Below are 9339 nucleotides of genomic sequence, written 5' to 3' on the forward strand. Positions count from 1 at the left end.
CTTATTTTGGCATTGAGCTGGATGAAGGATCTGACATTCAGGTGAACAGATTTCAGACAAAGCAGCATCACTTCTGACTGATTTCAGTAATGCATGCCAGGTTTGCTACCTCATGCACCACCAAGTTGTGAATGAAAGTGATTTTGTTATAGATAGATGTGGGATTAACTATCAGCAGTTTGAGGTCAAGATCTCTAGCAATCCAACAGAATGAAGCCATCAAATTGGAAGTTGAGATCACTTTCAAATTGGAAATCTCCTTTCCTCTGTAAAACAGCCTACCCGATACTTCATGCCATTATCTTCCTCTTGCCAATGCTACAGGTGTGTAACTACTCATGCACTCCTCCTGCCACAGTTGATCAGCCCTCCCCTTCCTTTGCACCCTAAAGGAAGCTGCAAAGAGATCTCTGTATCACCAACCAATCTAATAAACCAGGCTTCCTATTGAATATCATTCATGCTGGTCTCTCATATCCAAACTATGAACCACCCCCATACAAATTCATATATCCTTCCTATATCATAATAGTAGAGTCTCTCTCCCTAATCTCTGGTTCGCTGGGATTAATCTCTAGTCTGCCTCTCCATAAAAATGATATGAAGCAGAAACTTTGAGAAATGGACAAGGATGGGCAATGAATTAGGCCATATTGGCTTCTGCTTTTTCAACATTTGCTGGGGAAACCACCATTCAGCTTTATATCATTTTTCTTGTTTATTATTTCAGTTTGTATCCATTTGTTCTGGATTATACATCTAAAGCTCATTCAAATGTTTTTAAACTAGTTCTAGGATTATGCTAAGTGGTTGATTTTTTGGAGTGTGGTGTTTTGGGAACCATTTTTCTCCAATGTAATAGAAAAGCAACTTCTTTCTTTTTTCCAAAGAACCTTAAACTCTTGATAACATTATCATGGGAGAGGTATAGAGTTTTGCACTTGCCTTAGCTGTGAAATGACTGAGCAGTGTGTGTGAATATATAGGCATTTAGAGAGGTTTCAGAGAAATAAACACAATCACAATCTCATTTCCAAAACACTTCACACAAAAGAAGTACACTAAGCTAAAAAGCACAATAAAAAAGTACTTAGAAATAGTACTGAATAGAAAAATAAAGAGCTGTTTATCAGGGAGAGATAATATTCTGGAAACTGAAAGACAGATAACAAGGAACAGTCTCCATTACTTACCCAGTTTGCATGTCCTTCATGCTAGCAAAGGACTTTTGCAATCCTTCAACAAACCTAGGAAAATAAAGGGGAGTACCAAAGAGGAATTATAGTTATTTATCATAGCAATTTATCCATCCCAAATTGCTAAACAGAATATTTAATAACTACCCATACCAGATTAATTTGTATACCAAAAAAAGATGAACTGATCAAAAAATTAGTATGGTATAAAATAACATCTCTATTCTGTAGAATAACATCTGGTTACCAACATATAGGAGTCCCAAATACGATACAATTGATCACATGGAGCCTGCTGATGATCAGTGTAATTAAAAACACCATGCAGAATATTTACTGTATAAAAAGAGAGAAATTCTTCCTTCCCCAAAGTGTGTGTGTGAGAGAGAAAAAGAGTGAGTGAGTGAGAGAGAGAGAGAGAGAGAGAGAGAGAGAGAGACCCAATATAGGAGGACATGAAATAATGTAATACCTGTATCTTTCAGCTCCGAGTGCTTAAAGGAATATGGGCTCTAAATACCAATTTGATAGATTAAGGAAACACAACATGAACTTTTAAACAGACATATTTTTATTTCCAGTAAGAACAGGCAAAGCACCCTCTCTCAATGTTGTATCTTTCTGAGAAAAGGACATCACTTGAATGTCTGAAAAGGTCTCTTTCCAGAAGCCAGCTATTGTTAGAATTCTACAGGCTGGTGCTGCTGTGAGTTGTGCCTGCTTGCTCTTCTGCTTCAAGACCTGGTCATGCTTTTTGACCCTTCCCCGGTAGCTCCATTTTCCTTCTACCAGTAGTTCCTGGTTCAACTTGCCAGCAAGCAATATTGGTCTTACCTGATAATTTGGGACATTTATTTTGCTTACTGTGGCGAAGTTCCATGAAGGAAACTTGAGTTACAAAAGAAAACTGTTTTATGAGAGTACTTGTCCTTGTCAAGACTTTTAGCAGAATTTGGAAGGGGGGGTGTAGAAAAGTGTCTGTTTCTAGGGGAAAGCAGCATTTTATGTAGTTTGTGTAGTATCTATATTGTATACAGGGCTGACCTGTGCTCATTTCCTCTTCAGTATTTGCAAAAGAAAAAAGTGAAGTTAGTGAGTTTTCAGTATCTGAAGCTGATTCACTTTTAATTATTAAAACATACGCATGTTCCTGATATATTAAAAACAGAAATGTTTGCAGCATGATTGTATTAGAAGAGCATTTCTGAAAACCTGCGAAGACAGATGAACTGAAATTTCTTGGAGGGTGGGAGGCAACCTGAAATAAATATCAGAAAGCTGAATGGATTCTACGGAATCCAAATTTAAATTATAATCAGACTGATAATTTTGTCAGGCTTTTCCCTAAGGGTTTCCCATGGAGAGAGAGACAATGACAAACTTACCCATCAGTTCCCCCCCCCATGAGGTATAGAAGGAGGAGTGACATTTTCAAAGTATATATTCATAATTTTTATATATATATTTGTCAGAAATGGTTATTCTGTTCCGTTTAATTTTCAGACATTGTAAACTAGCTGACTGGTATTTGTTCTTTTTTTGTTCTTATTTTAACGACTATGTCTACTTAGAGCAGGGGTGTCAAACTGCCGGCCTGCAGGCTGGATGTGTAATGCCGAAACCGCACCCACTCCATTGCTGGCAATGGAAAAAAAGTCACGATATGTCGCGACACATCACGTGACATTGCGAGTTTGACTTAGAGTTTCATTTCAATTGCTCTGTCATAGTCTCCCACAGTGCTTGAAAAAGTGACTAGAATATATCTTTCCAATTATTTTTCAAGATGTTCTAGGAGTTTTTTTTTACGTTTTGTGCTAACACGAATAATCTATAATTGAATGGAAAGATAAAGCATGAATAAGAATGAAAAAAAAAATATCAGAAATCAACAGCAGAGTAATGTTTAAGAAATAAGCTTAGATCAGAACTGCTATTCACTGAAAGCTTTTCTGAAGAGGATGCTTTGAGCTCCTGCAAAAATACCTCTATATAGACAGAAAAAAAGTTCCATAGCCTCGGCACTATTGCTGAAAAGCCTTGCCCAATTCTGTACAGCATAGAAAATAAATGGTCACCACATGTGGTATCTCATAGTGAAAAGAAATAATCCTTCAGATAATTCGGCTCAGCTGGTTTTCAAAACAGGAGATCCAGCATAGAGTTTTATACCCAAAATTAATACAGAGCTCTGCCTCATTTTATTTATTTATTTATTTATTTTTATGGCTTTTAAACTAATAACAGAAAAAGAAAAGGGAAATTATAATGCAAATACATACATTCTTTTAAAAACTATATAAAAATGCCTTTTAAAAGAGTGAAAAGTGAAAAAAGACACCATAAAAGCATAATATAAATTAAGTGTCATGGCAGAACGTATGATCATTCAGTTGGCACATAAGTACACGCAGTTGCATCAGTGACGGAGTCACCTCTCTTATCTGTATAAAGCAGCAACTTTATGATGTGTTTACTTCATCTCCCAGAATTCCTGAGCCAGCCATGCTGGGAGTTGAAGGACACGGGTCATAAAGTTGCTATAGTTGACCACCCCAGTATAAAGGGATGTTGGAAGCATTTTCTTGCTGCAAAAAATCTGAAGCTTCAGCTTGCCCTTCAGCTTCTCTCTTACTGATTACCCGAGGGCCTGGCGTCTATCTTTTTGAAATTATTCATCCTGTAGACCACTCCCAATTATTCTTGAAATCTATCATTTAGGATGCTGGACTTTCTCACAATCTTTCAATAGCCTTGTCTTTCATATTTCATTGCTAACTTTGAGCCATAAAAAGGATTCTATTGTAACTGATGCAGATCTGTCAGCAGTCTTCCCATTTTTTGAGGACAGCCTTACACAGACTATATTAAAAAGTTTAATATGCATAAGCAGAATTGGGCAGGGTTGGCTTTTTCCAGGTTGCCACACCTGGTGCAGTGTCAGGAAATACATTAGTTGCCACAGCTCTGATTATCTAAATTAATCTCAAGCTCATTTAGTAGGCATGTAACCTCATTGAACACATGCAAAAAAAAAAAAAAATCTTCCCAAATCAGCTATTTCTCTTAGAAATACTATTTTCGTCCATTCCTGACAGAACTGCCACTTAACACCAGTTCATATCATCACCCATGGTATCTTTCTCAAAAGCTTAGCTGAGATGGGAATTAAAGATCCCATCCTAACATGTTTCTAGTCATATTTGGTCAAATATTCTCAAAAGGGGAATACTAAAGGGTTATTACTCAGCCTCTTGATCTTTGGTACGTCAAATTTGCAGCACTAGGATTGCTCAGCCGATTGTAACTTGTATCTTTGGTGCCCATAAGACTGCATTAGCCCTGAACCATTACCTAGATAGAATAAATAAGGATCTGAGTCTCAAACTTTCATGGGCATGAGAACAACGAATATAAGTCATTGGAAGTTTTTAAGAAGATATTGAAAAACCATTTGTCTGAAATGGAACAGGGTCTCCTGCTTGAGCAGAAGCTTGGACTAGAAGACCTCTAAGGTCCCTTCCAACTCTGTTATTCTGTTATTCATAAAGAATAAAAGGCTTTTTTTCCCCCTGAAAAACAAGGTTGATTGTATGTGTTACACTTTTTAAAGCCAGCTACTATGGTGCCTTTTCTAGTACACCAGTTTTTCTTCGATGCCTAATAATCTGTATTATATATTATATAAACTGTATCTCCTAAGATATGGAAGGTTCCCTGCCCACACACTGTTGTTTAGAAGAGTTGTGGCTTTTCATCTAGGCGTTTGGTAAGGGAGAGTGAGACCCGTTCATTTCATTCTATGTGATCTGTCTCACTTGTCATCTTTTACTTATTATTGGTTGTATTGTAATCTCTTTGATTGTTGTGAGCCACTCAGTCTCATTGGGAGTTGGGTAGCATACACATTAATATGGTAAATTGATATTATGTAATTACTTTTTCATATTACGATATGGTTTTTCTCTTGAGAAATGTTCATAAAATTAGCTAATATAAATATGGCAACCATTGTTTTGTCTAAAATGTGTTTTGTCAATCGTATAACATTGGTCAATGTTAACAACTGCACTGGCTTCCCTCCAGCTTCCAGGGCCAATGCAATATCCAGTTTTTACTTATATATCTAAAAGTTTGGGACAAGAAAGATTGTGTCTTTCTGCCCATATTTGTTACTGAAGTTCTTATTATGTGCCACAGCATCCATAGAAGTTAGATTGGTAGGCACAGAAGAAAGACTTTTCTATAATATGATCCAAATAGTGGAACTTAGAGTCCTGTTTATTACACTTTAGAAGCAAAGAACTTGTGCCCAAAATGTAATTTGGTTTATTTTAATGTTACTTTCTGATTTTATTGTGATAAATACTCTCACCTCCGTATCTCATATTGTTATATATTTGTTTCATTTTCTTTTATGTGAATATTTTGCTTTCCAGCAACTGGTGAGCAGAAGGATGATTTAGAGCAGTGGTTCTCAACCTGTGGGTCGGGACCCCATTTGGGGTCAAACGACCATTTCACGGGGGTCGCCAAACCACACTGTCCGCCATTTTTTTCCCTTTTCCCTAGCTATCCTACTCCCTCTTATTGGTGGCCACACCCACTTGGGGGTCACCACAACATGGGGAACTGTATTATGGGGTCATGGTATTAGAAAGGTTGAGAATCACTGATTTAGAGAAATGTCAAATAAATTTTATTTTGTCAACTCACATTTAGGTCTTTACAGATTATCCATTTCTGACCCTACCAACTTTCCTAGAATCTGATTGAAGGTCAGGATAGGGGTGATACATTTAGGGATATCGTGTTTGCAGACGTCATGCCTGTTTCCTTGGTATGCTTTGTCCCGTCCACATAGTCTCTGAATTCCTAACAAAGGGGAAGAAAAGTGATATGTCTCTATGTGTATCTATCAACTGAGGATAATAATATTTCATTGCTTATAATCTACAAGAATTTATGTCACAAGTTACATGTTAAGTTTTAAAGTTAAAGTTAAAAATTCTCTTTTGCATTTATAGCATTTGACCCACTGGAATAGCAGCTCAAAGAGACACTTATTGTTTTCCCATGAAAATGAGATATGATTCATGCGCCCTACCAAGCACAGATTGAATTACTGCATGACTGATGTACTATGATGTTTTAAAAAGTTAATTTGGAGGAAGTTATTGTGGCCCTTCCTTGACTAATATTGTTCCTTTTTGCTTTCTCATTTTTCTCTGTTCTTAAGCTTGGCAAGATAGCTTTGCTTCTCTTCTTGAGAAGTTCTACGCAAAAGAAAACAATATGTGGTTCACAGTCAAGGTTGTGTTGACCCTCACTGAATGTATATATCAGATAAGGAAATTGTACAGTACCTTCCAAGTGCCAGTCCTCAGGCCATCAATCTGACAAGTTTGTGTTTATTTTATTCTCTTCCTGCCCTAGATAATAATATTTGCTACAGCTAATAAGAAACAGCATGCGTTTGTTTTCAGTAACTTTCTTTCTGCTTAAGATTTTTGTAATTTTGAACTGCTCAGATTGAAGCTACACCAGCAGCTTTTTAAAGCAGTCCTATTCTCTAGCTAATGTTAAAACTGCACAAGGTAAATAGTGTTTAATTTTAATAGCTTGGGCTTTGACCTAGATTTTTTTTTAGAGAAAGAATGCCTCGTCAAAAGAATTGTAATAACTGCCCCTAGTTCTATAATCATGAAGGATAGACTGTAGATAATAAAAAAATGAATGTCATCCTAGACTCTCACCACATAATATTTACTTCAAAAAAAGCAGAAATAGAATGTGTAAAATATTTAAGCAAAATAGTAAGATTATAACGAGGAATATCTTATTTAAATGTTTAAGACGGATAGACAGAGTGAATGCCAGAAAACAAAACAAAATATTCCAAATACAACAATAGATTTATTGTTTTCTATTCCTTCCTGATCCAGTATTAGTATTTTCCCCATAATGTCATTCACTGATTGGGCAGCTTATAAGTGTTGTGTCACAGGACAGTTTAATATTCTCCCTGGAGATTTTGCATGAAACATAAATTCTCATGGACATTTTTAACTATTACAGTCCAATTCTAAGCGCTCACTACAGTTATTCTGCCCAGCTGTACAGTTTGAAAGAACTTACATTTCCAACACTACATCTTTTGTTATATATTTACAACTTATTTGTTTATTTACGGTATATCCCACCTTTATTTTAACAAATAAGGCATTGAGCATATCCAACACACTCTCCTTGTATTTTGTCTAATAACGCCTAATTATGAATCCTAAATAAAAGACTAAGGATGTCTTCCAAGTTTTACTACTGTACATTCACAATGCAAGGCTCATTTTACAATTTCTAATTGTCAATATCTATATACATAATGAATTAGACTTTTATTTTAATAAAGCACTATCTGAAGATAAATGGCATGCTCCCTTGAATTTAGTAGTTTGAATTTAAGATTAAACATGACAGTTTAATTCATGTGTGGATTTCACCATAGGTTTATCCTTTTATCCTGAGTTAAAGACTAGTATTCTAAATTTCCCATATTCTGGCACACATAACTATGATTTTTCCCCAGTAAAATTTGCCTGAAAGTTAGGGATGCAGCATGAATACATATATCCCAAAGTTGTTTTAATGAATGAATGAAATGAAAATTCCATTCTTCTCTCATCCACCTTTACGTCTGAGTTTTGAAAATATATTTTTCAAAATTCCTGAAACATTCCTTTTATTGTTTTATATCTCCCTACTGCTGTTAATAGACTTTCATCCTTACCTACCTTACTCCATGTATTCCTAAATGAAAGAATGTTCAAAGCTTGTTAAATGCAATTGTAATATATTATAAGAATATTCTTTTTTAACCACTTCGTCTCCAAATGGTTGTTATCCTTTGTTTTTCTACTGTTGCAGCATTAGTATATCACCCCATGAACTTCACCGTACTGTAATTATTTTAAGATAAACTAAAAGCCTGTGGAAAAGGTATTTCAGTCCTTTACCCATTAAAATATGGCAGCCTTCTCCAGTGAGGTATTTGATTGTTTAAAACAAATGCTTTTGAATTTGAGGCTTGGAGGTTTCCAAAGTAATACAGGAAGCTATTTTGAAATCCTAGAAAAATATACAGTAATTAAAAAAGAGATCATGAGATTTAAGAAACTTGCTGGCCAACTTATTAATGAAAAGGAACACTTCCCACACTTAAACACCTGTTGCTATAATCACTTCAAGAATGTAGTTGCTAATATCATGCTTCCTTGTCATGTAGTTAGACCAATTTGGATCTAGGTTTGAAGCTGGTAAGTTGTGAAACTGTGTCCAATTTCTTTTTAGATCAGTGGTTCTCAACCTTTTTAATGCCACGACCCCCAACCGGTTGTAAGTCGAGGACTACCCAACCGGTCATAAGTCGAGGACTTTCCCTGCCCGGGAGCGCCGAGCATGGGCGGTGCCTCCCCCTGCACTGGCCGAGGCGTAGCTGGCAAGCGGCAGAGACGGAGCAGGCCGACCACCAGCTGGGCCAGTCCAAGGGAAGTAAGGCACCCGCTGGGCCCCACACACGCCAGCAACCCTCCCTGTGCCTGCCAGCCTCCCACCTCCACTCCTGGCCCTCTTTTACTTACATTTTTAGTAGTTGCTCAGCAGGGACGGGTGGAAACTTCCAGACAGCTCGCCTTCGCTGCAGACAACTTGCAGCATTGTTTGCAGAATGGGACTTTTGGCGGGCTCAGCAGGGCAGAGACAGCCTGGACAATTCCTATTGGCTTTTGAAAGCCAATAGAATTAGACTCTATTCAAGAGAGGCTATTCTATTGGCTTTCAAAAGCCAATAGAATAAAAGGGAGTAGCACAGCTAAGGAAAAGGGGGAAAAAATGGCGGACTGCGCTGTTTGGCGACCCCCGTGAAATGGTTGTTTGACCCCAAATGGGGTCGCAACTCACAGGTTGAGAACCGCTGTTTTAGATCATAAAGGAAAGTGTTTTGTTTTCTTCCTTTCAATTGTCTCCAGTTCTTTGACACTATCTGGACAAGTTCCTGCCGTTTTTTTGGCAAGGTTTTTTTAGGAAGGAGTTTGCCATTGCCTCCTTCCTAGGGTTAAGAGAAAGTGACTTGCTCATGGTCACCCAG

General features: G+C 37.1%; 1 long non-coding RNA gene across 1 annotated transcript; it reads right to left on the bottom strand.

The window, feature by feature from the left end:
• Window positions 1-564: 564 nt before the first annotated feature.
• Window positions 565-8889, bottom strand: LOC120304043. Its single transcript, XR_005555593.1, has 3 exons — window positions 8834-8889; window positions 5913-6071; window positions 565-1247 (listed from the first exon to the last, which is right to left on the bottom strand). It is a non-coding gene; the product is annotated as an uncharacterized LOC120304043 (long non-coding RNA).
• Between the last annotated feature and the right edge of the window lie 450 nt (window positions 8890-9339).

This window comes from Crotalus tigris, unplaced genomic scaffold (assembly GCF_016545835.1).
Source record: "Crotalus tigris isolate CLP2741 ecotype Arizona unplaced genomic scaffold, ASM1654583v1 scf7180000017628.32516253702:7417878, whole genome shotgun sequence".
Lineage (NCBI taxonomy): Eukaryota > Metazoa > Chordata > Lepidosauria > Squamata > Viperidae > Crotalus > Crotalus tigris.